Below are 25,639 nucleotides of genomic sequence, written 5' to 3' on the forward strand. Positions count from 1 at the left end.
TTTTTTTGTGTTTTCTTTTGTTTTTTTGCAGATAACAAATTGTTTTTACAAATTATTAAAAATGCTGAAATTATAAAACAAAAAATTAATATTTTATATTATATATGTACATATACATATATATACAAAATATAAAAATGGGAACCAAAAACACAAAATGCAGGCTTAACATCACAAAATTATTAAACAAAAAAAAAATATTTATTATAAATTGTAATTAATAAAAATAAAATTTTTATGTAAATCATCCATCCGCTGCTCTTCTTTTAATATAATGTATACAAAATATAATATTATATATAAATTTACTAAAAACCAACAAAATAATCAAAAACCAAAAACTGAATGTAAACTCAATTAAATTTTATTGTTATATTTATTAATACACCAGTAATAATAATGAAGTAACATGTTTTATTGAAGTAACCATCATCATTTACTTGTAACTACCATAATTACTGTATTATCAATATAAACAACATAAATAAGCTCGTTAGACTTTTTTACTTTATTTACTTATTCTTAACATGATACCCTACATTTATAAATTTTGAACATTAAAATTTGAGTGAAAATTGGTAATAAATTGAAGCGGTTTTTCGTCTTTTTATCCAATAAGTTTTATAAAACCCAATATTTTTTATGTTTTATATTTTTTAAGTTCTAAGGTCGTGACCTGCTACAGAATGGGAACATAGAAATGAACTAGTACACTCAAAACTATATGTCTGAATGTTGAAGGTGATCGAAATTAAAAATGGCAATTCAAAATTCAATTCGGTATATTTAATATTAGAAAGCATTGTTTCGTTTGTAATACGAGTATTAGATCAAAACTCATTACAATTTATTACGAAATTCAATATGATATATATATCGTAAATGTAGGGTATTATATACGGAATAAAAAAGAAATAAGTCAATTTTATGGTAATAATATTTTTTTTACCTCAATTTTTTAAAATGAAAAACTTACAAATCAAAAATGAAATAAATTTTAACAAAAGGATAATAAGTCCAAAAATATGAAAATTATTGTGGAATCGAATTGAATAAAAATTAATTTTAAATTTATGATTTAAATTATGAATATTTTTATTGAAAAAATTCAGATTATTTTGTTAAAGAATGTAATGGACTTATGAAAAACTATTTTAGCAATTTATTAAATTTGAAAAACATTTAAGAAAAAAGGTCTACCTAATTTTTAATGTACGCAATATAGTGAAGAATCCTAATACTCTTCATTTTCAAGTAAAAAAAAATTTCTAACACTCTTTCTTTCGAAAACGTTTTCAATTTCAGAAATCTATTCTTTCCAACGTTTATGAGGGTGTCTTAAGGTATGCTTATGAGAATTTTTCTCGGGTATTTTCATATTTATCCTTTAGATGGTACAATTATTCTGTCCCTTTAATTTTCTCAAAAATTCACATAGAATTTTTATAAAATTAAAGTAGCTAGAGTTAATTTTAACATTCACGTGTTGATGAAGTTTTTTACCGCATTTATGCTTAAATAAGATCTTTTATGATTAAATTATTAATAAAGAAAATTTCTTTGATTTTTTCAATTTATTCCTAATTATCCTGAGAAGGATATGTTTCCAGACGAAGATATATTCCGAACGATCCCAATGATTATACATAATATACAATATTTACAATAAATTTATGTAATTTATTGAGTAATAATTATAAGAAATCTATATTTTTATAAGAGGTGGTACTGATCACTTTACTAATTATTTTTATTATGCTTCTAACAATCTAAACCTTTATCATTTAATTGCTACAATTTATTTGCTGTAACAAATTACATTTAACTAATATTTTGTAATTACTGATTAATAATTAATTTTCTAACTTAGCACATTTTCAATAATCCTAATATGACTATATATGGATAAAGTATATTGCATCAAAAATTGTTTCTTGTCATGCTTTAATTTTAAATTATCCGATTTTCTAAAAATTTCGATTCAACTATCAATAATATTAATATTGATAGTAAAATAATGAATTTGAGAGGAATTTTATTCATTCAGACCAATATTCTCAACTAAATTCGATTTGATATTCCGGCACTGCTGTAAAAGATGTTCTTTAGAATTAATTTTCATTATGCCTATAGCAAAGGAGAGGAAACATTTATTACAAAATTGCAGTTTATGTAAGAATACAATTTACGTAGGATGGTTTTAAAAGGATATGCATATCGTATTTCGTAAAGTAAATAACCAAATGGGTGTTAAGTTTTGATTTGCTACGTTAAGTATTTTTACACAATATGGTATTGATAAATTAATTTAAATGTTAATATTGCATTTAAGTTGATTTAAAAGCACCCAATTACACAAAATTTCAGGAAATCAATATATCAAAAATTTCAAACGTATTCTATAAAATTACTCTCGTACAGCACAGTTACATTTAAAAACCTAAAGTGCGTCAAATTGTAAAAGAATATTAATGTAAATATTATGCAATATTTTTAATCATTTGATTAATTTAATGTCATTTTTATAGGTACTTTCAATGAAATTCAATTACGTTAATAATGTTTTCGTCTTTATTAAATTTATATCGTATTTTTAAATCCCTCTGTCACGTTAAAGCAATCCATTTAACAGAAAATATAAAAAACGATTTCAATTTTTTGCAAAATAATTATTTTTCATTGTATACACGTAGTGGTTATCTTAATATTTTATTGATTTATAAATATTTAATTAACAAAAAATTTAATTGTTTCAATTCTCCCCCTTTTTGTTGTCAGTTTTTCAATCGGTTAAAATGTAAATAATAAAAAAATGAAAATTAATATTTGTTTTAAGTGATTTCGTTTTTTTTATAGTGAAAATAATTTAAAATTTATTTTTTTTTATTGTTATAAATGATTAATGGACTTAATTCAATATTTTGTAAATTTATTTTAATTTCAAAGAGAATTTTAAAGTGGAAAATACGAAAAATAATGATGAAAATTAATTTTTTATTTTTATTGATTTTCATTTTTTTTTAATTCACTTTTAAATGAAATTAAAAATTGTAAGTTTTCAATTTTATAATAATAAACTTTTCTTGATTAATTTCAAATTATTATTTTCATAATTCAATATTAATAATGATTTTAATAATTTTCGATTGTCCAATTTATCGGTTTTTATCGTGAAAATTATTTGGTAATAATATTAGTATAATAAGAGTTGAAAAAGAATGATTAAAACAAAATCAAATTTCTTGACTAAAGAGTGAAATAAATAAGAAAATTATTTATTAGCACCTCTTTAAACGCTATGATTAAAATGAACTTCATAAGCCCTTCATGTTGTTTGTACTACTGAAATTCAAGAAGTTTTACCAAAACTATTTTTAATATCCGCCATAGCTTTCAGTGCTTCATATTATTACATATTCCATAACATTTTATAAAAAACGAATAAATAACCGAAAAATTCATGGAAATTCTGAAAAATTACCACAAAAATAAATAAAATTTGCTAAACGCTGACGATAACCCCTTATCACATTAAAATATTCTTCGAATTCTTCTTAAGAAATTTTTGTGAAAATTCTCGAAATTTTTGTAAAAAAGTATGTTTTGTAAAATGAGAGAACAAACTCAATTTTAATTTTTATTCTAATTAATTCTCTAATTTTTTCTTTTTTTTTTTTAATTTTATGCAAAATAACTGAATAAACTGACCTAATTTTACTTAAACGTGAATAACAGTAAATAATAAAAATAAAAAATTTATGTATTTTCATAAAATTTCAATAAAAACTGACATTTATGTAAATATTAAATAAAAGTAATAATAATTTATTATTATACAATTAAAAATGGAAATTTTAACAGAAAATAAATATTTAATTGTTTTTTTTTTTTTTACGAATTCATTATAATTTTTTTATTAATCGGAAATATGAGCAATTGTTTAAATGTTCATCTACGCAACAATAATAATTGAATACGTAAAGCAAATAATTAATTACTCAGACTGAATAAGAATTTTATGGTTAAATTGCAAATAATTTCTTTTTTAATTTTGAATTTTTTCCGCCACGTATGTACCTACATTGTACATACAATGCTTTAATATTTTGATTTTTTCGTTTTTTTTATTAACTTAATAAATCTTCTTTAAATTCTTTTAACTCCGCAAAATTCTGATTTTTTGTTTTTGATTTTTTCATTTTTTTCTGATTGAAATTTTATTATTTATAACATTTTTTTCTTTTATTAATATTTTTATTGTGTTTATTTTAAATTGCAATTCACATAATTTGCAATATTTTTTATGAGTTCTTTTTTTCACAATGTCCAAATATTATGAATAATATGATCACTTTTTTAAATGTTCATCTACGGAACAATTTAAATTTAATAAATAAAATTAATTTATTCATAAAATTTTAGTCGGTTAATACTGTTTAACATTACTGAAAATAATTAGTCTTTTATTTTACGAAATTTTCAGAAAAAATTTTAGAACTTGTTTCTTATTTAAGAAACTTCTTTAACTAATTCTTCTTCTATCACTGAAACGTATGTATGCTGAATAAGAGAATATTTTAATTAAAACGATTGCTTTATTGCCATATAGTATTGCATATATTTGGGAGCAATATTCAAGTTATTAATCTGATGTCGTGTTGCCTTAAAAGTTTATTCAGATATCTTATAGCAAGAAAATAAAGTAGCTCTAAGTATCGACTTCTGTAACGTATAAAATTTTTAAAAATTGCATTGACTTTTCATCTAAGAGAAAAATTGCACTGAAAATTTTTGAGAAAAAAAAACTGAGTTAACAATTATTGCTGTTAATTTTCAAACGTAATTTCAAATATAATGTTCTTTATTTTATAATTTTTTATTAATTTTCGGCCGAATTTTTTGGAATAATTTTGACTCCCTGAAAGTGAAATTTCTCTAATAACCTAATTTATACTATTAAAGGCATATTTGCTAGAAAATTAAGTGTTTTTCTAGTAAATATGCCTCTAAATATACGATCTGGTATGACCATTTCTTTAATCAGAAAATACTGTTGGTGTTTTTCAGACGGTTTCAGATATTTTAGTATTTTCCACATTTTTAATCGTTCATAGCACGACTAGCTAAATATCATTAAGTAATCTTTCATAAAACAGTGTTAATCAGTGTTCCCACTTCGTTAAAAAATATGTATACAATTTCGAGAAAAAATTTATCCAAAATGTATTCAACCTCTTAAAGTAAAATTATTACACTAGATCGTGTTATTTTGTACAAATTAACTCATATTTAATATTAATTTGATTTATTCAACAATGTGAGTTTTGTTATTTATAGTAAATTCTTTAAAAAATCACATACAACCTCCATTCTATTATAAATGTAAAAGTTAAGGTTAGAAAATACATATGTATATGTTCTGTAGATACTGTTCAGCCAATACATTTTCTGTTATACCCACCTTACCCAAAAATATTTCTGGTACGTTCTTTTCTAAATGTTCTAGATTTGAATACGGGAAGAGGCAGTTCTCATTTAATAAAGTCTCTTTCTTAATTTTTTTTAATAAATTGGGAATCTGCTTAGAAAAGCCATTAAGTAACATTTTTTTGAAGATAAAGCAATTTCGGGATTTAATATTAGCAGCATTTAAACAGTTTTGGTAGCGTTTGAAAAATAAATGCATCCATATTTCAGCCAAATTTTCAAATGTAGCCAATTTCGGCATTTTAGCAGATTCAAGTATCTTTGTACCCAAACAAAATTTAAACCAAATATATATTCAAGTAGGAAGGTTGATTTTAATTGATTTCCGAAAATGTTACTATTTTGAGTTGCTCCATTTAGATATACACATGTACATTTGCGACATAACCACACTGATCCCAACTACATTGTATTCTACTCATATCGTATTATTTTGAGTTAATGCAGAAACAATTTTATTTTATTTAATTATAATTTTTTCATGTTTTGTTTCATCTAAGAATACAAATACCTACGTGAATTTACATAAAAATAGTGCTAAATTATTTTGATCAAATTTACGAGATATCGAATATATAAATAAAAATTTAATTTAATATTGAATCTAATATAATTTATAGATGTTTAGATATATATATATATATATATGTATGTAGTACCCCATATATGAAAATGAAAATAAAAGAATAAATTAAATCAAAATAATGTAAAAGTAAAAAAACAACTACAATAATACAAAATATATAATAAAAAATAATATGTTTAATTTTAACTTTAGTCAGAAAATTTGTGGCCAACTGAAAATAAGCAATCGCGGGAAAATATAAAAGAAAAGAAATTAACTTTTCTTTATTTCTTTTTATGTGTGTATGTATGTATAGCGCATATATTTGTTTACAATATTCTGTGCAGCGGTATTTAAAGAATCGCTCATATATTATATGGATGTGTGTATTTACCCGTAAATATAAATATTGTGTACATTATATGTATATTATTATATTGGTCATTATATTATTAGGTATATTATTTGATTCATAGTTGATTTTGTTTTTAATTATAAAAATGTTTTATAGCTATTAAAAATTCGTTAAAATTTCATTTAATTTTGTTTTGCGGTAGCGTTTTGTGGTGGTGGGGTATTTATTTAACATCGCATCGTCAACATATTTGTGTGTGTAATATGATTGTATATTAAAAGTCCAAATAAAAATTATGGTATGCGTATCTAATGTAGGTTTTATTTTGTTTTATTTTACGAGTGCTATGAATTTAAGCCAAATGAAATAAAAGCAAATTCAATATTTTTCATGTGTATTTTGTTGAAGTTCTGAAGAAGTACTGCATAATTTTATATATATAGAATACCTCTAACGCTTACTTACATAGAATGAGTAAATTCCATATTACAATTATAGTTTGATATTTCCAAACCTTAAAATTTAAGAATTAAAAAAATCAATATGTCACTCAAATTGTATACACCTATAACTTAAATACAAAATTAAACAACCCATTAGTACAATAATATGGTAGTAAGACATGGACAATTGCCATTTTGAGTAGAAATACATCCCTTACCTAATTGAATAACTAGTCACAAAAATATTGAAATTTCGTTAAAAAAAAATTTTTTTTTGAGCAGCTCAAAATAGATTTTTATGAATCTAAAAGATTATAAGCATTAAACAATGTCACACGTATGATGTGGTACACTAATTCATTAAACAGTAAATTAAGATTCTAAAAATTTTCTTACAGTATAACAGTTAATTTACAAAAATTAGAAATCAAATCAATATTTTTCAACAACAAGATTAATGAAAACCTTCATTGAGTGGTGCATAATTGTAAGATCAATAAATTTTGTTTTCTTCTTTCAAAATAGAATTCGAATTTTTCATTCTAAAATTTAAATCATTTGTTATCATTTGACAACACCTTTATTACCCTACGATTTACGAGCAATAGGAAAAAAATATTTCTACTAAGTAACATAATCAAAACAACAATTTAAATTAAAGAAAAATAAAGCAAAAAAAAAAACAAAAAAAAAAAATTAATAAAAAAAATATAAAAAATTTTTTTTTGTTTTCTTCTTTCTAATGTGCCAAAATTTATTTGTTTTCTTGCGTTGTTTTTTTTTTACATTCTTAAATATTTTGAAGCTGTTTTTTTTTTCTTTTATTTCTTGAAAATTTTAACATTTTATTTGATTTAATATAAAAAATATGCAAGCATATGGTGTACACGCCACATAAATGTGTGGTGAGATTTTTATGCAGAGACAAAAACCAAAAAAAAAAAACAAAAAACAATTTTTTTTCTTATAATCAAAAATGACTTAAAATTTATAGAAAATTAAGAAAACACAAAGAAAAAAAAACAAAGTATTGTAATTTCCTTTAATTTCAAAACAGTGAATTCGAAAAAAAGGAGAGAATGAAGTCAATTTAAGAAGAGTAAGAGAACAAATAGAAAGAAAAAAGAGAGAGGGAAAAGATGAATAAAAATTTTGCTTTTATTTAATTATTTTGTTCTTCTTAATTTTTTTTCTTATTCTTATTGTTTTTAAGCAAAAAAAAAAAAAACAAAATAAAAATCAATTAAAATAAAATTTTTAGTCTACATTCAGTTTTGATTACATACATATGTACATATATATGTATGTATTAAAAAATCAAAATAATACGAGCAAACAAAATTTATAATTTTCAAATTAGAAAAAAAAATTTCAGTTATAAAAATACGTTGTAACGGTACGGTAATAAGAATTCGGCAATTTGTAATATTCTACTCTAATAACTCTCAATTTATTTAAAACAAAAATTCATTTGTAAATCAAAGCAGCTATTCGAACTCTACGTTTAACGTCAAATAGACGGATGAATTTTTTGAAATCTTATCATTAATTGACAAGTTTAACAAATTAAAAATACCAAATTTTTTAATAATTAAAATTAAAAGAGAATTAATTTTTTAAAGTAGTATGAAATACAAACTGAATAAGTTAATTGTAAATTAAATAATTTGGTTAAATAAAAAAGAAGGTGGAAAAGAAAGAAAAGAACAAATAAAAAATGAAACGAATTAAAATTTTAAAAGTGTTAAATGTTTTCAAAGTGACAGCTGATGTATGTCAAATGTTATTCATTTGTATGTTATATGTAAAATAATGTTAACTTGAGCGAATTAGTAAAAATTAATTTATCCAAGATATAGTTTGTAAATAGTTGCATATTATATAAATAAATAATATAATTTTAGTTTATTTATTAAAATATATATATATATATATATATATATCAACTTGTTACAAATTATAAAATTTATTACGAAAGAAGAAAAAAAAATTAAACGAAAATTAACATTAAAAAAAATATATTTTTAATTTTTACAACAACAAAAATGTATTTTGCATAAATTAATTAAAAAAATATATTTTAATTATTGTAAATAAAATATAGATAAAATTATTTAATAATATTAAAAACAAAACCACTTTAAATAGCTATTTAATAAAAAAAAAGTTCCTTTTTTAATAAATTGTTATCAGAAGTTGACAAGAATTTTATGATTAAAATTAAATTGTAATTTTATGTTAAGAAATAAAATATTTAGTAAAGTGTCATACTAAATTTAAAGAGTTGCCAAAAAGTAATAAAAATTTATTACAAGTCTAATATAAAAATAATTATTATAACGTTTCTAAGTACTTAAATCATTCCACGCTCTTCATGTTATTTTTTGAAGAACTCAAAAAACAAATTTTCAAAAACACAAAATAGTCAAAAAATTTTTCATTGATTTTGTTTTCTAATGATTTTTTTAATAAAAATTTTGAAATTTTAAAAATAAAATTCAATTTAATTATCCAAAAATATTGTAAACAACAACACATAATCAATAAAAAAAACATATTTAATAAAAAGAAATCAAACCCCGGACTCAAAAAAAAAAAATTGTGATATTGAAAATTCTTAAATTTATTTAATAAATTTATTATAGCAACAAAACAAAAAAAAAAACAAATCAAAGTTCATAAGAACAAAAAGTACATACTCACATACATAATATAATTTTGAAAATACAAAAAAAAAAAAGAGAAAACATGGCCGGTGCAGAATTAAAACAACAACGAAGTGTTACGTATAATAGTAGTCATAGCGAAACGATAAGTGGTGCAATACGACGGAGTGGTACCACTGGTAATACAAGTTTAGCAGCTGTTACAAAATCAAGTGCTGGTGGTGGTGGTGGTGTTTCCAATATAGGTTCCGGTGTTTATAATAGTCGTAATATAAGTGGTGGTATAAGTAGCGGTAGCCGTTCTGTTGATAGTTTAGGTGATCATAGTATTAGTCAAAGAACAGCTGATACATCTGATACTGGTGGTGGTGTTAGTGGTAGTGGAGCTGGTGGTATAAGTGGTAGTAGTTTATTAAGTAGCAGTATCGGTGGTGGTTCAAGATCAACATGTCGTGCTGGCGCCAGTAGTAATGATGCATTAATTAGTCAACATGGTTCACATATTGAAATTGTTGTTGATTCAACGAAATTAGAAAATAATAGTGGAGTTGGTACTGCAATTGGTCGCAGTATACGTATTGGTAGCATTAATCGTCGTAGTAGTACAGGTATTGGTATTGGTACCGGTGAATCTTCTATCGAAGAATTAGAACCGGGTGATGAAGAAAGTGTCGGTGGTGGTCAGGGTGGTGATGGTAGTGGTAGCGGTAGTAAAAGAAAACGTGTTAGACATAAACATAGACCATTATTTAGAAGATTAATTAGCTATATTAGAGGCGCATTCAGCAGTGTTCATTTTTCATCTTCAGCTGGTAAGTTTTCAATACATATATAATCAATAATTAATATTTTTGATGAAGCAAAATTTTAGAATATCCTGATTTTAAATCTTATCTTTAAATAACCAATAAATTTTTTTACTGGAAATTAAGTGAGTTGATTTGAAGCTACTGTGTATTTTTAAAAATTTTTCAGGGATTTTCAAGTTTGTATTTAAAAGATGTTAAGAGTATTCTTAACGTGTTTTGTAACATAACAGTTGTTATGTGAAATAGAATTATATGAGATAGAATTTGTTCTTCAACGGTTGAAACTCCTGATTGAAAAAAGTGAGAAAACAAAATTTTACATTCAGAGATCCTTGTGATATTTTGTACTATCACATTAACTGAGTACATAACATAAGTTTTTGACATCCTATAAAGTAGTTCAAGCCAACTTTCAGGCAAACCTCTTTTTGCATTTTTCAATAAGCGAAATTCTTGAGAAGGCAAGTTCAAAAAAAGAAAACGGATAATATTCTTGTAATAATTGTTTGAGATTGAAATTTATGAAAATTTTTTTTTTTTTTGTAAAAAATATTTGAAATTATAAAAAAATTTCCTTTTCTTTATTGAAAATTTCCCTGTGAACTTCCTGTTCTCTTTTTTTTTTCTTTTTACTTTTTAAGTTCTTTTTCATCTCCTCTTTTTTATTAATATTTCGAATTTCACTATGATGCAATTGAAATATTTTTCCTTTTGTTTTTGTTTCCCTACAATGATGACTACTTTATGACGATGCTGGAAACTTTACCACCTAGAGTGATGTTGAAAAGAAAAATACAAATAATGACGGGAATAAAATAATGTTGTCTTACTTAAGATTTTTTGTATATTTTTTTTTTGTTTTTACAATTCTGTTGCTTACACTCTTAACGAATGAGTGATCAAACAAGATGAACTAAAACAAGTATAGTGATTATTATACTGAAGGCTAGATATTTGAAGGTTCTCGTAGTAAAAGTAAAAAAAAAATGGGGAGAAATTTTTATTCATGTTCTAATTTTTCTTTCGTGCCTCTATTGAAAATATTAAAAGTAAAACATGGAAAAATTAAAATAAAAAGTGGAACAAATGAAAGTAATAAATAAATTTATAAGATAAAGAGATTAGAGGGAACACAACAAAAAAAAACAAATTTTGTAAAGAATTTTTTTTACTATTATAATTTAAAAAACAAGCTAAAAAAATTTTTTTTTTTGTTTTGTAAATCAGGAATATTGAGGAAGACATTACAATACTTTACGATTCTGTAATTTTCCATTATAAGAGATATTTGTAGCGGATTTGCTTTTCTTTTTTAATAAGAAATTTAGTTTCTCGCTGCCATAATTTTATTTTATACAATTTAAAACGAACAAATTTACTTTGAGAAATTGATCGAATTTAAAAGTATACGAAAAGAAGCTCAAAGCAATTTAACTTAGTAATAAATATTTAATTAAAATTATTCGCCATAAATATTCGATCTTAAATATTTGATGAAAATTAGAAACTCACAATTATCAATAATCAAAGCTCACAGAAAAATACTTTAATACTATCTGTTTTTAAGTTAGGAAGCAATAATACTTAACAGCACTTAACATAAGGAGTATAATTTAGTACGAAATTTTAAATTTTCTAGAAATCAGGAAGCGAAATGTTTCAATAAATGTAAAACCTTAAGCAAGTCTAAATTTAGTACGTTTGTTATAATTTAAAGCTTCAGACCTGAACAAATTAAAACAATTTGTTATTTTGTAAAACAACTTTATCTAAGTGTAATTTTCCATGAATTTAGGGAGAATTTTAGTCTAGGTGCGAAATCTAGGTGCTCGTGTATATACATATAATAATAGGATTGAATATCTTAAGGAGACTTTGGAGTTTTCAATTTTTCTTTATAAGAACAAACTGTTACTATTTTATTCTTACTTTTACAGAAGCCGATGATGCATATTTGTAAAAACGGGTTAGACTAACATCTAATTGGAAAGGTTAATTCACCAATTTAAAATTTTATTAAATTTATTTTTCTTACAGGAAAAATTAATTTTTCTTTATTAAACAGAAGAAAACATGGACAGACAGCATAAAATTATTAGGCATATTAGATTTAAAAACTTTTCTAATCATATAAAATATTTTCACTTTTTACAACAGAATTAAAAGTGAGTTTAAATTTTAAACTAAATTCACTCTCAACAATTTATTAAGTTGACTCCCTCGTATTTCAAATTCGAGATATTAAAAATTATTCTTCTGCCTGTAATTTCAAAATAAATTCTCATGAAACTCTAATACAACGAGGATTACTACTATGTGTACTAAATCAATGCCTTACTATCGGTAATTCTCTTATATCAATTCGGTGTCAAATAATAGATCAAACTCGTTGTAGATCCTATTATAATCTAAATTTAATTAAAGCTTTAAATATTTAAATTTCCTTACAAAAACAAAAATACAACAATAAAACTGAATATGTCAAAGAGTTTCCACATAAGTTAATTTTGCTCTTTCGTTTACATATAAATTAGCAATGTGTACAGGCAAAAGCAACTGTAAAAACAAATTAAAAATCTTTGTATATCCTTTTAGTTTACATAGTTACAAAACTACATAGCATAACATTAATTTATTCAAAAAAAAAATGAACAAAAATTTCAAATTTCAAAAGTAACAAAACTATTACAAAAACAGCATTTACATTTTTCGTATACGCTAATTGTACTTGTTAAAAAAATAGAGTAACCAGTCACAAATTAAATTGCAATAAAACATTCCTACACTTTAGGGTTTGTAATAAATAGAAGAGCAGAATTTTTATAAATTTATATATTTAGGTAGATCGGTATGATGTACGTTATATATCGCACATTTGAAAGAACAATTGCATAAGTCAAAATGCAGAGTCCCACATTTTCTTTTATTACTATTATATTTTAATATATAAAGTTTTTCTGTAAATTTGTTTATATGCTTATAGAACAGTTCTATACCAACGTTTTATAGCCTTCGATAGTAATTTAAATTCCGGGAGTCGAAGTTATATTATTGAGTTATGTAATTATTCTTCCCAATGTGCGATGTTATGAGGTTTTTGCTTTTGACTCCAGAATATTTATTTTGCATAAGTTTTTTCCTGTAATTTTCTCATGATTGATTTCGATACATTTCTTTAGTATTTATAATATAAACATACATTCAAACAAAAAAAAATGCATATTTTACAAAAAAAAACAATAACAAAAAATTGCATAATTATAGGGAGAAAAAAATAAAATTATAAATGGGTGAAAGGTTACAAAGAGAAATTTCAAAAGGAAATTCGTTAAAAATAGAAATGAGAAATATGAATTTTAATTTTTATGATGAATCCGTGAGTTAAAATGCAAATTACTAGTATACGCATGTATAAAACCCATTTTTAAGTAACATTAGTTTAAATGCATATGCATGTATTCCTGATAAGTTTTTGTGTTACGATATGACTACGTTATAATTAACCTTGCATGATTTTTATAAATAATTCGTTTCCATGTGCATACATGTTTGAAATGCAAGTTGTTGACACATTAAGGAAAAAAAAAACTAAATTCTAAAAATTTATACAATTTACACTCATTTGTTTATACGAATACCTTTCAAGGAGAAGAATTGCTATACAATTTCTAAAATATATGGAATGAGGTTAAAGACGCGTATTGTATAAATCGTGAATTCTCCAATTAAAATAAATCTAAGTTTTATTTTAAGTTGCGTATTTAAATGATTTTTTACTGTTATACAATTTGATTGTTTGAGCAGTAATATTGAATCAGGTTGATTTGAGTTCTTTGTATTAATTACATAGTTTGTACAGATGTAGTTATTATAATACAAATTCAAATTTTGATCTTAAATGTTAATTTTAGGTATTGAATATAAAAAAATATAGAAGTTATCTCGAAACAAGATTGTTTGTGAAGAATCATGGCAGTCGACTGAGAAATTTGTTGCTGTCAAAAATTTAAATATACTTATATAAAATTCACTTGAATCTTGCGAATCTTGTTTTCTTTTTTTTACAATAATTTTGAAGCCTGGTAAATCAGTAAGTCTCCGATTACTTAGCAAACTGAGAGAGGGTTCGGAAAGGTATTGATTGCCAGCTTTCCTGACCATACATTTCATCTTGAAAACGTCTCTACCGTTAAACGTGGAATGGAAAGTGTTGGGGATATGTCTGAGTATTTTAAAGCGAAATAAAATTTCGGTGGATAAGTTTACTCCTCCTACCTACCTATCTAATAAAATTATAATACTTTAATAATTTCTGCACAACTAAGAGTTAGTAGCATGAACATGATATATGTAAAGCTTTGTTCCCTTCATTAGAGAGGGTTGGCGTATTTTTTTAAGATTTTTGTGTTAAGATGTTAAATTCGATTTCTCGGTACCATATGTTTGTGAAACTGTAATACTTTGCTAATTACTATAAATTCAAAAAGCTAAAGGTAAGTTCCATGCCATATTAAATAATATAATTACGTTATTCATCTTAAGTAATTTACTGAACTTTGCAAATATTTAACGATTGTACTAATGCTTCTTTAAATTTTTTTTTTACCTCCCCCTAAATGTATGCAATATTTCATACAATATGCATGAATGATAATATTAAATGAATGGTACTATTTTATATATGAATTACTGGTTTGACCCAAGCTAGTTTTGCCTTTTGTACTTCTACACTTGTTTTTTTCTAAGCCTGAACTTGTTTTGGAATAAAGAGTTATTAAATTATTGTATATAAATTTAATTGAATTCATTTTCTAAGTTTTATTTAATTCTATAACGCAGTTTTTGAAATAAATTTCTAAGAGGTGACCTAGGATAATGCAATTATGGATGATTTACCTCGTTTAATTCACTTATTTACAGAATATTAATATGCAACTAGTTTATCTTTGAAATAAATAATTAAAAAATTTATCTAATGAATTAAAATTTACAAAATAATAAAATCAGTTTTTATATATTTTATTATCCAAAGATTCGTTATGCGCTGAATATAAATTAAAAAATATTTTCTTTACTTTGTTCAATTAAAGCCTCATCGATTTTTGAAACAGTGTTAAAGAACGGGTTATCCAGACCATAAGGTCATTTGTAAAAGTTTAAAAACTAATTAAAAATTCTCGGGTAAGAATTCTTTGGTATGAAAATAGATACATATATTTTGAAAATATGAGAAAAGAAAATGGAAAAAGTAATAAATTTTGAAAGAAAAAATATGGCGGAATGTACGTAAAACATTTGAAAATAAAATGGGAAAAATTTTTCCTTTTGTAGTCATTAAACTTATTTTTTCTTTTCACTTTAAATTAATTTGTTATCCTCGTTTACTTTAAGACTTTAAGAAAATAATTAATAGCCTCAAGAATATGGCGCTTGTACAGATTAATTTCTCAGATTAGTAAAATATATTAGTAACTAATAAATTCATTTAAATTTCATCCAGTTTAAATTATTATGGCATTACTTTATTTCAAATTTTAATTCACTTATTTAATTGCAATAACTGCAATATTAAATGAACATTTTATTACGCTGAAGATACAATATTAAAGGTGTTTAAGAAATATTCTCCGAAATTTGTTTTTAATACACGTACAATTTGTTTTTCTTCATATACTTTCTTAAATTAAAAATTAGGGAATTTGGTGTAGTACTTGTAGTTAATATTTACCCACTAAAAACTCTTAAAATATTCTTAGTATTCTTGGTATTAACACTAGCTGCAGAAAAAAATACTAAAAGATTTTAATCCTTAGTGAAATGTCTTGAGTAATTTTTAAGACATTTTTATGATTTCTAACCAACGACAATTAGGAAATATTTCAAAATTTAAACCTTAGGTTATGCCCTGTACTATATAAATAGGGCATTGTTAAACCAAAATTATTGAAGTTATTTTGACAAAATCAGTGTATTTTTAACTCTAAATGTTTCTTCTAAATGTTTTTGGAATCCGACGCATTTTTTGGGATTGAAAGAATTTTAATAAATTTTTTTTTTCTATCACCTAGGTGGGTTTTGAAAAGAACATTTATTGTTTTCACCTCTCCTGCCTCTTGTCTCTCAACATCTAATATAACACCTGTGTCAAAAAAAAAACGCAAATTTTAATAATCTTTCCTTCTTCAGTTGGTGAATGCAGAGTTATTGAACAGCGCCTCAGCTAACATCAAATATTTTTATATTGTAAAAATGCAGTTTCGTTATTAATTTTAGTAAAGCAAATAATTCATCAATTTTAATTGTAATTACGTAAATTTTTGAAGCCAAAATTTAATATTACATTAAATTTCAACTGAAATTTTTCACAAATAAGAGTATTCAAAGTTTTACTAATTGTTAGAATAATAATTTTTCGGTGTTTATTTTAATTTTTTTAAAAATATTTTAAATTATTTTTACACTAGGTACTTGTATTCATTTATATGCAAATTTTAAAAATTACATTTTATTTATGCGGTACAATAATAACATACTTATAAAATGTGCATGTGTAATGTTCTAATTGAAAATTTTAAATAAATAATATATACGTATGTATGTAAAGTAAATTCTTATCGCATCTCATTTCATTTAATTACAAATATTTAAATTTCTATTTGTATTTTCACACTGTTTGCCATGAATTTATTTGTACAGGTTTTGTAATGTAAATCAACATTTGTGTTTAAATAAAATATTTTGAATTTGTTCATAGAGGTGTAAGTAATATTTATGTATGTAAATGTATATACATGTATTTACAGCAGTATAATATGCTTTATAAAATGCATTTTTAATTAAAATGCTTGAAATTGAATTTATAAAGACCATTTTCCATTTACAATGCTTTTTACATACCTTTGTTCCCTATCATATAACGCATTTTAGGCAAGAAATGTATAAGTAGAAGTTTCGTAAAACTAAATTTAGTAAGCGATGTCTAAAGAAAATAATTAAGAAATAATGACAAATTATCATTTGAAAAAATTTGAACTTGAAAATTTAGTAATTAGAACGATAGCTAGCTATACTAAAATAAAAATACTTTTCAAATATTTAATACGGATAGCGCGCCTTGTACATCATGTTTTTGGAGCATAAAATTTATATTACCGCTATTAAATTAATTAAAAATTATTCGAAGTATCACGAGAATCAATGGTCTCCCACGAAAATGATTATAAATTAACGTAGAAGAAATGAATTTTTCTGTGTGAATTTTAAGATTAAAAATAAGCGACTGAGAAAAAAATTTTTCAGCCAGTTAGCAGAGTTAATTAATTATTATGCATTTAAATTTAATAGCGCATGTCAAAATTTGTAAATGTGAAAATTGTATTTATATACAATATTTTGAGTGAGCATAAAAATTAAATTTTTGCGATCAGAAGAATGAAAATTTAATTTTCTCGATAATTTTTGCTCTATTTTATATAACCTTTCCGATAATCTTTTTCTATAATCTTTCAAATTCAATACAATTTAATTGAATTGGGTTTTAATTTCTTTTATTAGTTACGGCTATATGTAGCTATACTAACTGCATTAGTCAAAACTTGACTTCGAAAACTTCTCTCTAGAAGTCGGGAGAAACTTTGTGATACCAAGACTAATAACTTAAGACAGGCATAGTTCTTAATTTCCATGACGATACAAGAACATAATATTGCACCAACTGTGTTATTACTCGCAAAGAGCGCAGAATCATTCAAATGCTGCGGATTTTTAATGAATTTTAATAGTGTTATCGGATACAATTTAACTTAAATTATTAAATTTAATTGAGAAATGAACAAACTTCAAAATAAATGAGTAAACTACTTCTCTCAAAATTCATATAAATTTTGTAAATAATTCTCATATATTATTTCTCTTCTGTAAAAGAAAACTGAAATAATTTTCATTATGCATTAAAATTTTACTTTTACTTAAAATTGGCCCTTTAATTTATTTTAAGATATTTTTAAACAAAACAAAAACCAAATTTCTAATAAAAGATGTGATTTTGAATTTGAAAAATTTTTATAAACTGCGCCATCAATTTCGACACATGGTAAATTCTGCTTCGCAATAAAATTACTATAGCCATAATGTATGCAATTTTTAATACTAAATTAAGTATACTAACAATTAGTTCGCCGTATGTTTCAGCTAATTCAATATTAACAGCCAAGTTTTTTAAATATTTTCATGCTATTTATTAATCGAAATATTAAACAGAAATGATTTTCGCAACCGCTTTACTTAATTTGCTTTTAAAATGGTTGTTAAAATTTTTTAATTCAGTTTCTTATTTCATTCTATAAATACGAGTAATATAATTTCTCAAATTATTTTCGATATTATTATTTCAGTAATTAAAGAAAATAACCGATGATGGGTAAGTAAAACTTCAGGAAATGTTACAGAAATGAAATAATTTTAGATCGATTTTTGTTTTTGTAATTTTTGCTATAAGTAGCCGAAATGTTGCATGCGTTAATTGAATTTTTTATAAGAATTAAAATTGACATTGAATTCAAGTATAAATTTTAAATTTCTATTTCCATATTTTTCTTACAAAATTTGCACAAATAAATAACCGATAATGGATAAATTCATTAGTCCAGTAATAGGAAACAGTTTTTGGGAATATTTTCATTTGAATATAATAATAGAAGTACAGTACAATATCCTGTGGTATAATCTACGACTAAAGAATTTTTATTCCGGTATTTCACTATTTTGACGTAACAAAATTTAACATGGTTAATTGTGAAAAGTGATATTATAAGAATTATAGTTTACAATGATGTGAAAGGTAATATTGGAGTTTGGAGAAGGATGCAAAAATTTTTCAAATATTCGACTTTGTGTAGAGTTGTAGATAGAATTTACTAAATGAAACTTAAATTTTCGCCTACAACAACGACTAATTCGGGCAACACCCATATAAAAGTTAACAAACAGATTATAAAAGTGATATGTTATTACAAAATTTATTCCAAACTTCAAAGAAACACCGACTTGAAAATTGTTAAAAAATTAGTACGCCCCTGTTCACCACATTAAATTTCATTTGTAAGAAAAATTTTAGCACTTCTACATTATATTCGTTTTTTAGCGAATTTTTCATCTCTTCGAATTGTATGAGTCCCTATTTTCCCATGACAAGCAACTTGTTAAAAAAGCAAATTCATTGAGCTATAATTATTCTAAAATTAAACGAATAAACTGAATATCTGACTATTTTATTGTTATATTTGTTTTTCAATTATGTATTTTTAAACTTTTTATCTTTCTATTGTTTACAAAAAATTTTTTCAAAACATTCTATTTATATCGTATAATGTCCCAATTTGAGGTTAAAATTTTTTTCAAAATTATTTTTAACAACATTTAAACACGTTGAAAAATTTTCGTAGATATTGTGCCGCCGCCGCCTGCCGGATCAATTTATTGTCATGGTATACATATTTTCTTCTTTCATTTGTTTTCTTTTCAAAAATATAAACTATAAATTATAATTTTCTATAAAATAAACATTAGAGAATTATTAGGTTGTATAGAAGCGACTAAGTCTGATACTTACAAAGTAACAAGTGTTTGTTGTTCATGTTTTTTTTTCATTTATTTTCTGTTTGGATAAATAAATAAATTTTAAAAATGTTTTTAATACCTACAAAATAGCATTGAAATAAAAATTACTGAATGAAAATTTATTGCTGTGTAGATTATGGTTTGATGATAAAAAGTTTTGTGACGTCTTTATGGGAATTCTATATAAAAAAGATTATTTTTCATTGAATTAGAAGAAATTAATTTGACAATTTGATTGTACATAATAATATTTATGTATAGGATCTCGTATTTATATTTTAAGTACATTAATAAATTATTAATAAAATCTAAACAAAATCTTATAAAAATCAAATAGTATCTAGATCAAGGTAATATTTTCATATTTGGCAGGAAGCTCTTACTAATTTAGATAACCACATGTTAAAGAAAATAAGCGAATCAAGGGAGAGAATGTTATAAAAAGTGAATTTATTTTTAGCTGAAATTTAATTTAATTAAATAAATTCAATGGTAGGCGGTGTGCGGCTAATCGATTAAGAAATTTCATAGGTCCACGTATTATAAATCTATATATATATATATATATATATATATATATATATATGTCTATAATAATAGGATAGACAAATGTGTTTAAAAATTTTGGAATAAATTTTACAAAATATTTTTTTTATTAAATAATGCGACTAATAAAAATCAGTTTTTATTTGTTTTAAAGTTAAATTTTTTTATAAAAATGCAGACAGAACACATTAAAAATTTTTGAAATAAAATTTGTGAAAAAGGTCAGTTCTTACGACAACTGAAATTTTTGAAATTATTTCTGTGTTTATTGGTTAATTTAATGCTTTCTAATGCTATAGGCATAATAGATTAACCAATAAAGTTCACAATAATCTTAATAGCAGAATAAGCCAAGAATATTGGACAAAAAATAAGATTATAATAAAAATGAAAAATGATTTTTATCAATGAAATTAGAACATTGTTTTAAATTCTCTATAATAATTTTTGTATTAAAAAATTATTTTGGCAGATTAAACAAACAACAGCAAATAAAATTGCAATCACATTTAATTTCTGTGGGTATTGTGACATGCTATACTTTCAAATATAAGTTGATATTAATCTTCAAAAAACTTTGCTACTATTTTCAATTCTCAATTTAGATTGAATTACCTGTAATGGTTTTAGCCACAAGCAAAGACACTTCTATGCAGAAAAGTTATTCGACATAAATTAGACATATTAATATTACTAGTTATAGTTTTTTCATTAAAGTTTGTTAATTCTTTTACAAGTGGGCCTTTGTAACAGAGCAAAAATATACCTTCTTGCACACACAAAATGAAAACTGCCATATTTTAACATTTTAGGCCCAGTTTCTCAATACAATATTCTTATAATTTGTATTTCTAAGAATACGTAAATATCCGCACTTCTTAAGTTTATAACAATTTTAACTCAATATTTGGTCAAAAGGATTTTAGAAAATTGCTTGTTTTGACTAACGACTGGTTTTACATTTGTGCCATATATAATTATATAATTGCCCAGGTTTTTAAGATGATAAAAAAGAGAAAATAGAGTCGATTGCATGTCAACTCTATGATACCATACGAACTTGCTATCCTATTGGACAGGCTGTGACTTTAAATACGCTAGTTTTGTTTTGCAATGCAAGATATTAAATAAATTATCTCCGTGGCGATAAACCTTTTGTATAGGGGTGTATTCCATTATTTACTCGGGAAATAAGGTAGAGTGGCAAAATCAGGGAGTGGCGAAACTATAATACCCTTGCTACAAGTATAATAAATTATTGTCATTAATTGCAAATTTAAAAATTTTAAACCGCAAAAGCAAATAAAATAATTATTTTGTCTTTGCAAAATGGAGTAAGAAAATAAATATCTTTATACTACATGGTATGCAATATATGTATAATTCTGAAGTTGCATCAAAGACTTTATAAAACTTCTTCATTTAATTGTAAACTAATCTATTCAAATTCTTGTAGCAATCCACTGTAGCAGTGTTTACGTTTTTCAAATAATAGAGTTCGTACAATATAGGACACTGTATGGTATTATAATATATACACTGTATGGTATAGTTAAGTTTTGGAATGAAGAAAAGTAAATTTAACATTTTGCTTATACGACATAAAATTATTTTCTTTCTTATTTAAACAAGAAGAACAGAGTTGATTATTTAAGTTTAAAAAAATTCAAAGTGGAATGCGGTGTTTAATCAATGGAACTATTTAATTTCAGAATAGCTTGAAAGTAACATTCAAGCTCATAAAGATGCGGAGATTGTTTTAATTTTTAAATCATAACAGATATAATGTTCTTGAAAAAGCGTTGAGCATTTCTCAAAAGTCTATTTTAAAGTCAAATTCCTAGAATTTTATACTTTTCGAATTAAAATCCTTGTTGTTTTAACTCAAATTACAAAAACTTCGGGAATATCAAACAATTTTCTTTTTGAAGAAATTTGGGGTTTGAGTATTCCGAAAAATTTTGGCAACTTTGCGAAAAAAAAGATTAAGACAAATTATTTATATTCCAATTTCTCGAACTTTCTTTATCACATAGTGTGTCACGTTGGTTCCAATTTTGTTTATTGAAAATAATGAAACTTTAAACTTTTCTTAATGATTTCCTATTAAATACATTGATTGTTTCAAAGACTCTCAAAGTGACTTCTGAATTTTTAAAAAATTTCGCTTTATCTTTATAATATAAAATTATATAACAGCTAATGTTAATGGGCATTACAAATTAAAATTCAAAATTGTAATGTTTACTTTTCCAAGTTATTTTTATGTTATAAATGTAAATTTAATTTATGTTTTATTAAAAAAAAAAAAATTTATATTTGTTTTTTGTAAAAGTTTAATGTATGTTTGTATTCATGTATGTAAACTTCTTAATAATGATCTAAATATAAATTATATAGCATATGAACGTGTTCAAAATACTTACTTGTTTCTTTTATTTTAAATTGTAAATTAAAGTAAAATAAAACAGAGAAATTAAGAAAATATAAATAAGAAAATAAATAATTAGAATATTGAATGTACGACGATGAGGTCGTGTATTAGTACAGGTGGGCGGAAATAACAAAAAAAAGAAAAGAACTATATTTATTTCAACTGTAATGAAATTTGAAGATTAACATTATTTTATAGTAATGAAATAATTCTGAAGGGTTTTAATAGAAAAATTTTTAAAATTTTAATCTGTTTTCCCTTGTATTTTTATAACAATTTATTTCCTATTTCAATAAAATTCATAGCAGATCCGGTTAAAATTTATTTTCTCAAAAATTTAATTTTAAATTATTTTACTTGACCTTGTGCTTCAAAAGCAAATAATCATGATAATTAAATTATTTTAAAATTAAATTGTTCACGTTTTTATATTTTTGATGAAAAAAATTCATTCAAAAATTTTTTCTAGCATGATCATTCAACGTTTTTCTTATTATGATTAGCAATATTATTATGAGATGAGCTATCAGTGCTCCAAAGTAAAAAAATAATTTATTGTTACAATTCTAAGTAATCTTGGCTTAATGCAGACTGACCTCGAAAACAAACTCTAAGATGGTACAAAATATTCTAAAATAAAATATTTAAATGATATTAGAAGCCTAAAAGAAAGAAAGGTCAATATTGAACTCATATTTTCATAAGGAATGCTATTTTCAAAATACTAGATCATTTCTTATATTACCTACACATTTAATTAAACAAAACTAATTTCAATTAAACAAACCATTCTTAAATTAAATAGAGAAGTTCCAATTTCTGAGCAAAGATTACTATGAATTTCTGCTATGATATTTCGAGTAGAAAATTTTTATATTTTTACACTAGCTACACTGATTTTCAAATAAAACTTGGTGTAATTTAAATTCCGCTAAGGGTATGAATACCGCAACCAATATCATTACCGTGTTTCTTTTTTTTTTTGTATGCATTTATTGAAATAATATTTATTTTGGTGTTGTATACATTCAATAGTGCCATAACCACAAAAATTGCAATATTAAAGAAAAAAACACAATAATATGCAATATTTCACGTATTACAAAACAATCGTTAATTTTATTACTTGGTAATGCATATTTTGTTGAGGTCCATAAAATTATACGAATTTTATATTGTATCTAATAGTCGTATTTAATAAATATCATTTAAATCTTTAAATAATCATTATAAAACCCCAATAACTTACACATTGAATATCAATAAATTTTCTATTTTAATCCAAACATAATTAGATAGGCTGACAGCATTATCAATAAGCTTTTATACTAATTGCAATTTTACATTAAATAAAATGCTTTTATTGTCCTAATAGTGAAAATAATATTATTTTGTGTTTGTTTCCTAATAATATTATTTATCGTAATAATTAAATTTGCTGTAGGATAATCAATTTTGAATTAAATATTAAGAATTTACTTAAACTCTTAATATTTAATGCTTTTTTGTGGCGAATCTTGCAGAATAATAATTGCCGAAAATTATTTCGTAAAATTATGTGTTTCTTAGTAACTTTTAAGAAGATAGCTCATTTATTATATTAATAAATTAGCTCATTTCTATAAAGTTTCTAGTTCTAAATAAATTCTATAATTACTGAAGAAAAAACTTTCCAAAAAAAATGTTTTAGTGACTTGAAGTTCCTTTTAAAATATTATTTAGTTACTATTTCAAGAAAGAAGAACTACGATGTACTACACTCAAACGCAATATGGACCAATCCAAAAGTCATTGCTTTTCAAATAATTGCAAAGCAACAAATGTAATATTTTTTATAAAACAACTACATTTGTTGCTATGCAATTATTTGATTTTTACAAAATTTGGTTTAGACCATTTTATTTTTGTGTGCATCAAATATTTTTGAGCCCACATCAGCAGTAGGTGCATAGCAGTTAAAAAGAAATGTAAGTATGTTAATAGGGAATATAACACAATTTTAGGGCGGTTATGTTAAAATCACCTATTTTACTTCCATATCTATAATTAATTTAATGCAACTACTCAAGATTCAATTTGAAAATTCTTCTTTAAAGCGAGACCATTTTAAGCTATAATATTAGTTTATTGCAAATAATAAATTTTATTTTATTTTAAAAATATACAGCTGTTGTGGCCTACACACTCATTAAAAATACTTAGATAAGTATAATTACAAAATTTCGTTATAAAAAAGAAAAATCAAATTTTACAATAGAAAATATTAACAACAATTGAAATTGTTGCTGTGCTATAAAATTTAGTACCTATTCTATTTTATTCTCACAGTTTTATTTCCTATAAAAAATTTTTTTTTTTAGTATCAGTAACGGATGTTCCTAATGCATATTCTGTGGCTATTTCTAGTGGCTAGTCATTCTAGTGGTCGTAAAAATTATTTTACGAAATAAAAATTTTTTCTTCATATCTATTAGAAATACAATTAATACAGACTACAAATGAACATTTATATCTCTTTATATTTGTATATATAGGTACATATACACACATATTTTCAATTTATATTTATAAATCAAGTGAAATAATGCATAAATATTTTAAACAAATCGATACAATAGATAAAATGAAATATCAAGGTTTCCACGAATTGTTCAATATTATATGGAAACGAAATAAAATAAAAATATTTTAACATTTTGGGTAAAAGTGCAAATCA

The 25,639-nt window shown here is 23.5% G+C and overlaps 1 pseudogene; it reads left to right on the plus strand.

Moving 5' to 3' along the window:
- The first annotated feature begins 9,219 nt into the window (after positions 1-9,219).
- LOC129619150 (uncharacterized protein DDB_G0283357-like) overlaps positions 9,220-25,639 on the plus strand; it is a 106,497-nt pseudogene continuing 90,077 nt past the window's right edge.

This window comes from Condylostylus longicornis, unplaced genomic scaffold (assembly GCF_029603195.1).
Source record: "Condylostylus longicornis isolate FDR11 unplaced genomic scaffold, ASM2960319v2 ptg000010l, whole genome shotgun sequence".
NCBI classification, from domain to species: Eukaryota; Metazoa; Arthropoda; class Insecta; order Diptera; family Dolichopodidae; genus Condylostylus; species Condylostylus longicornis.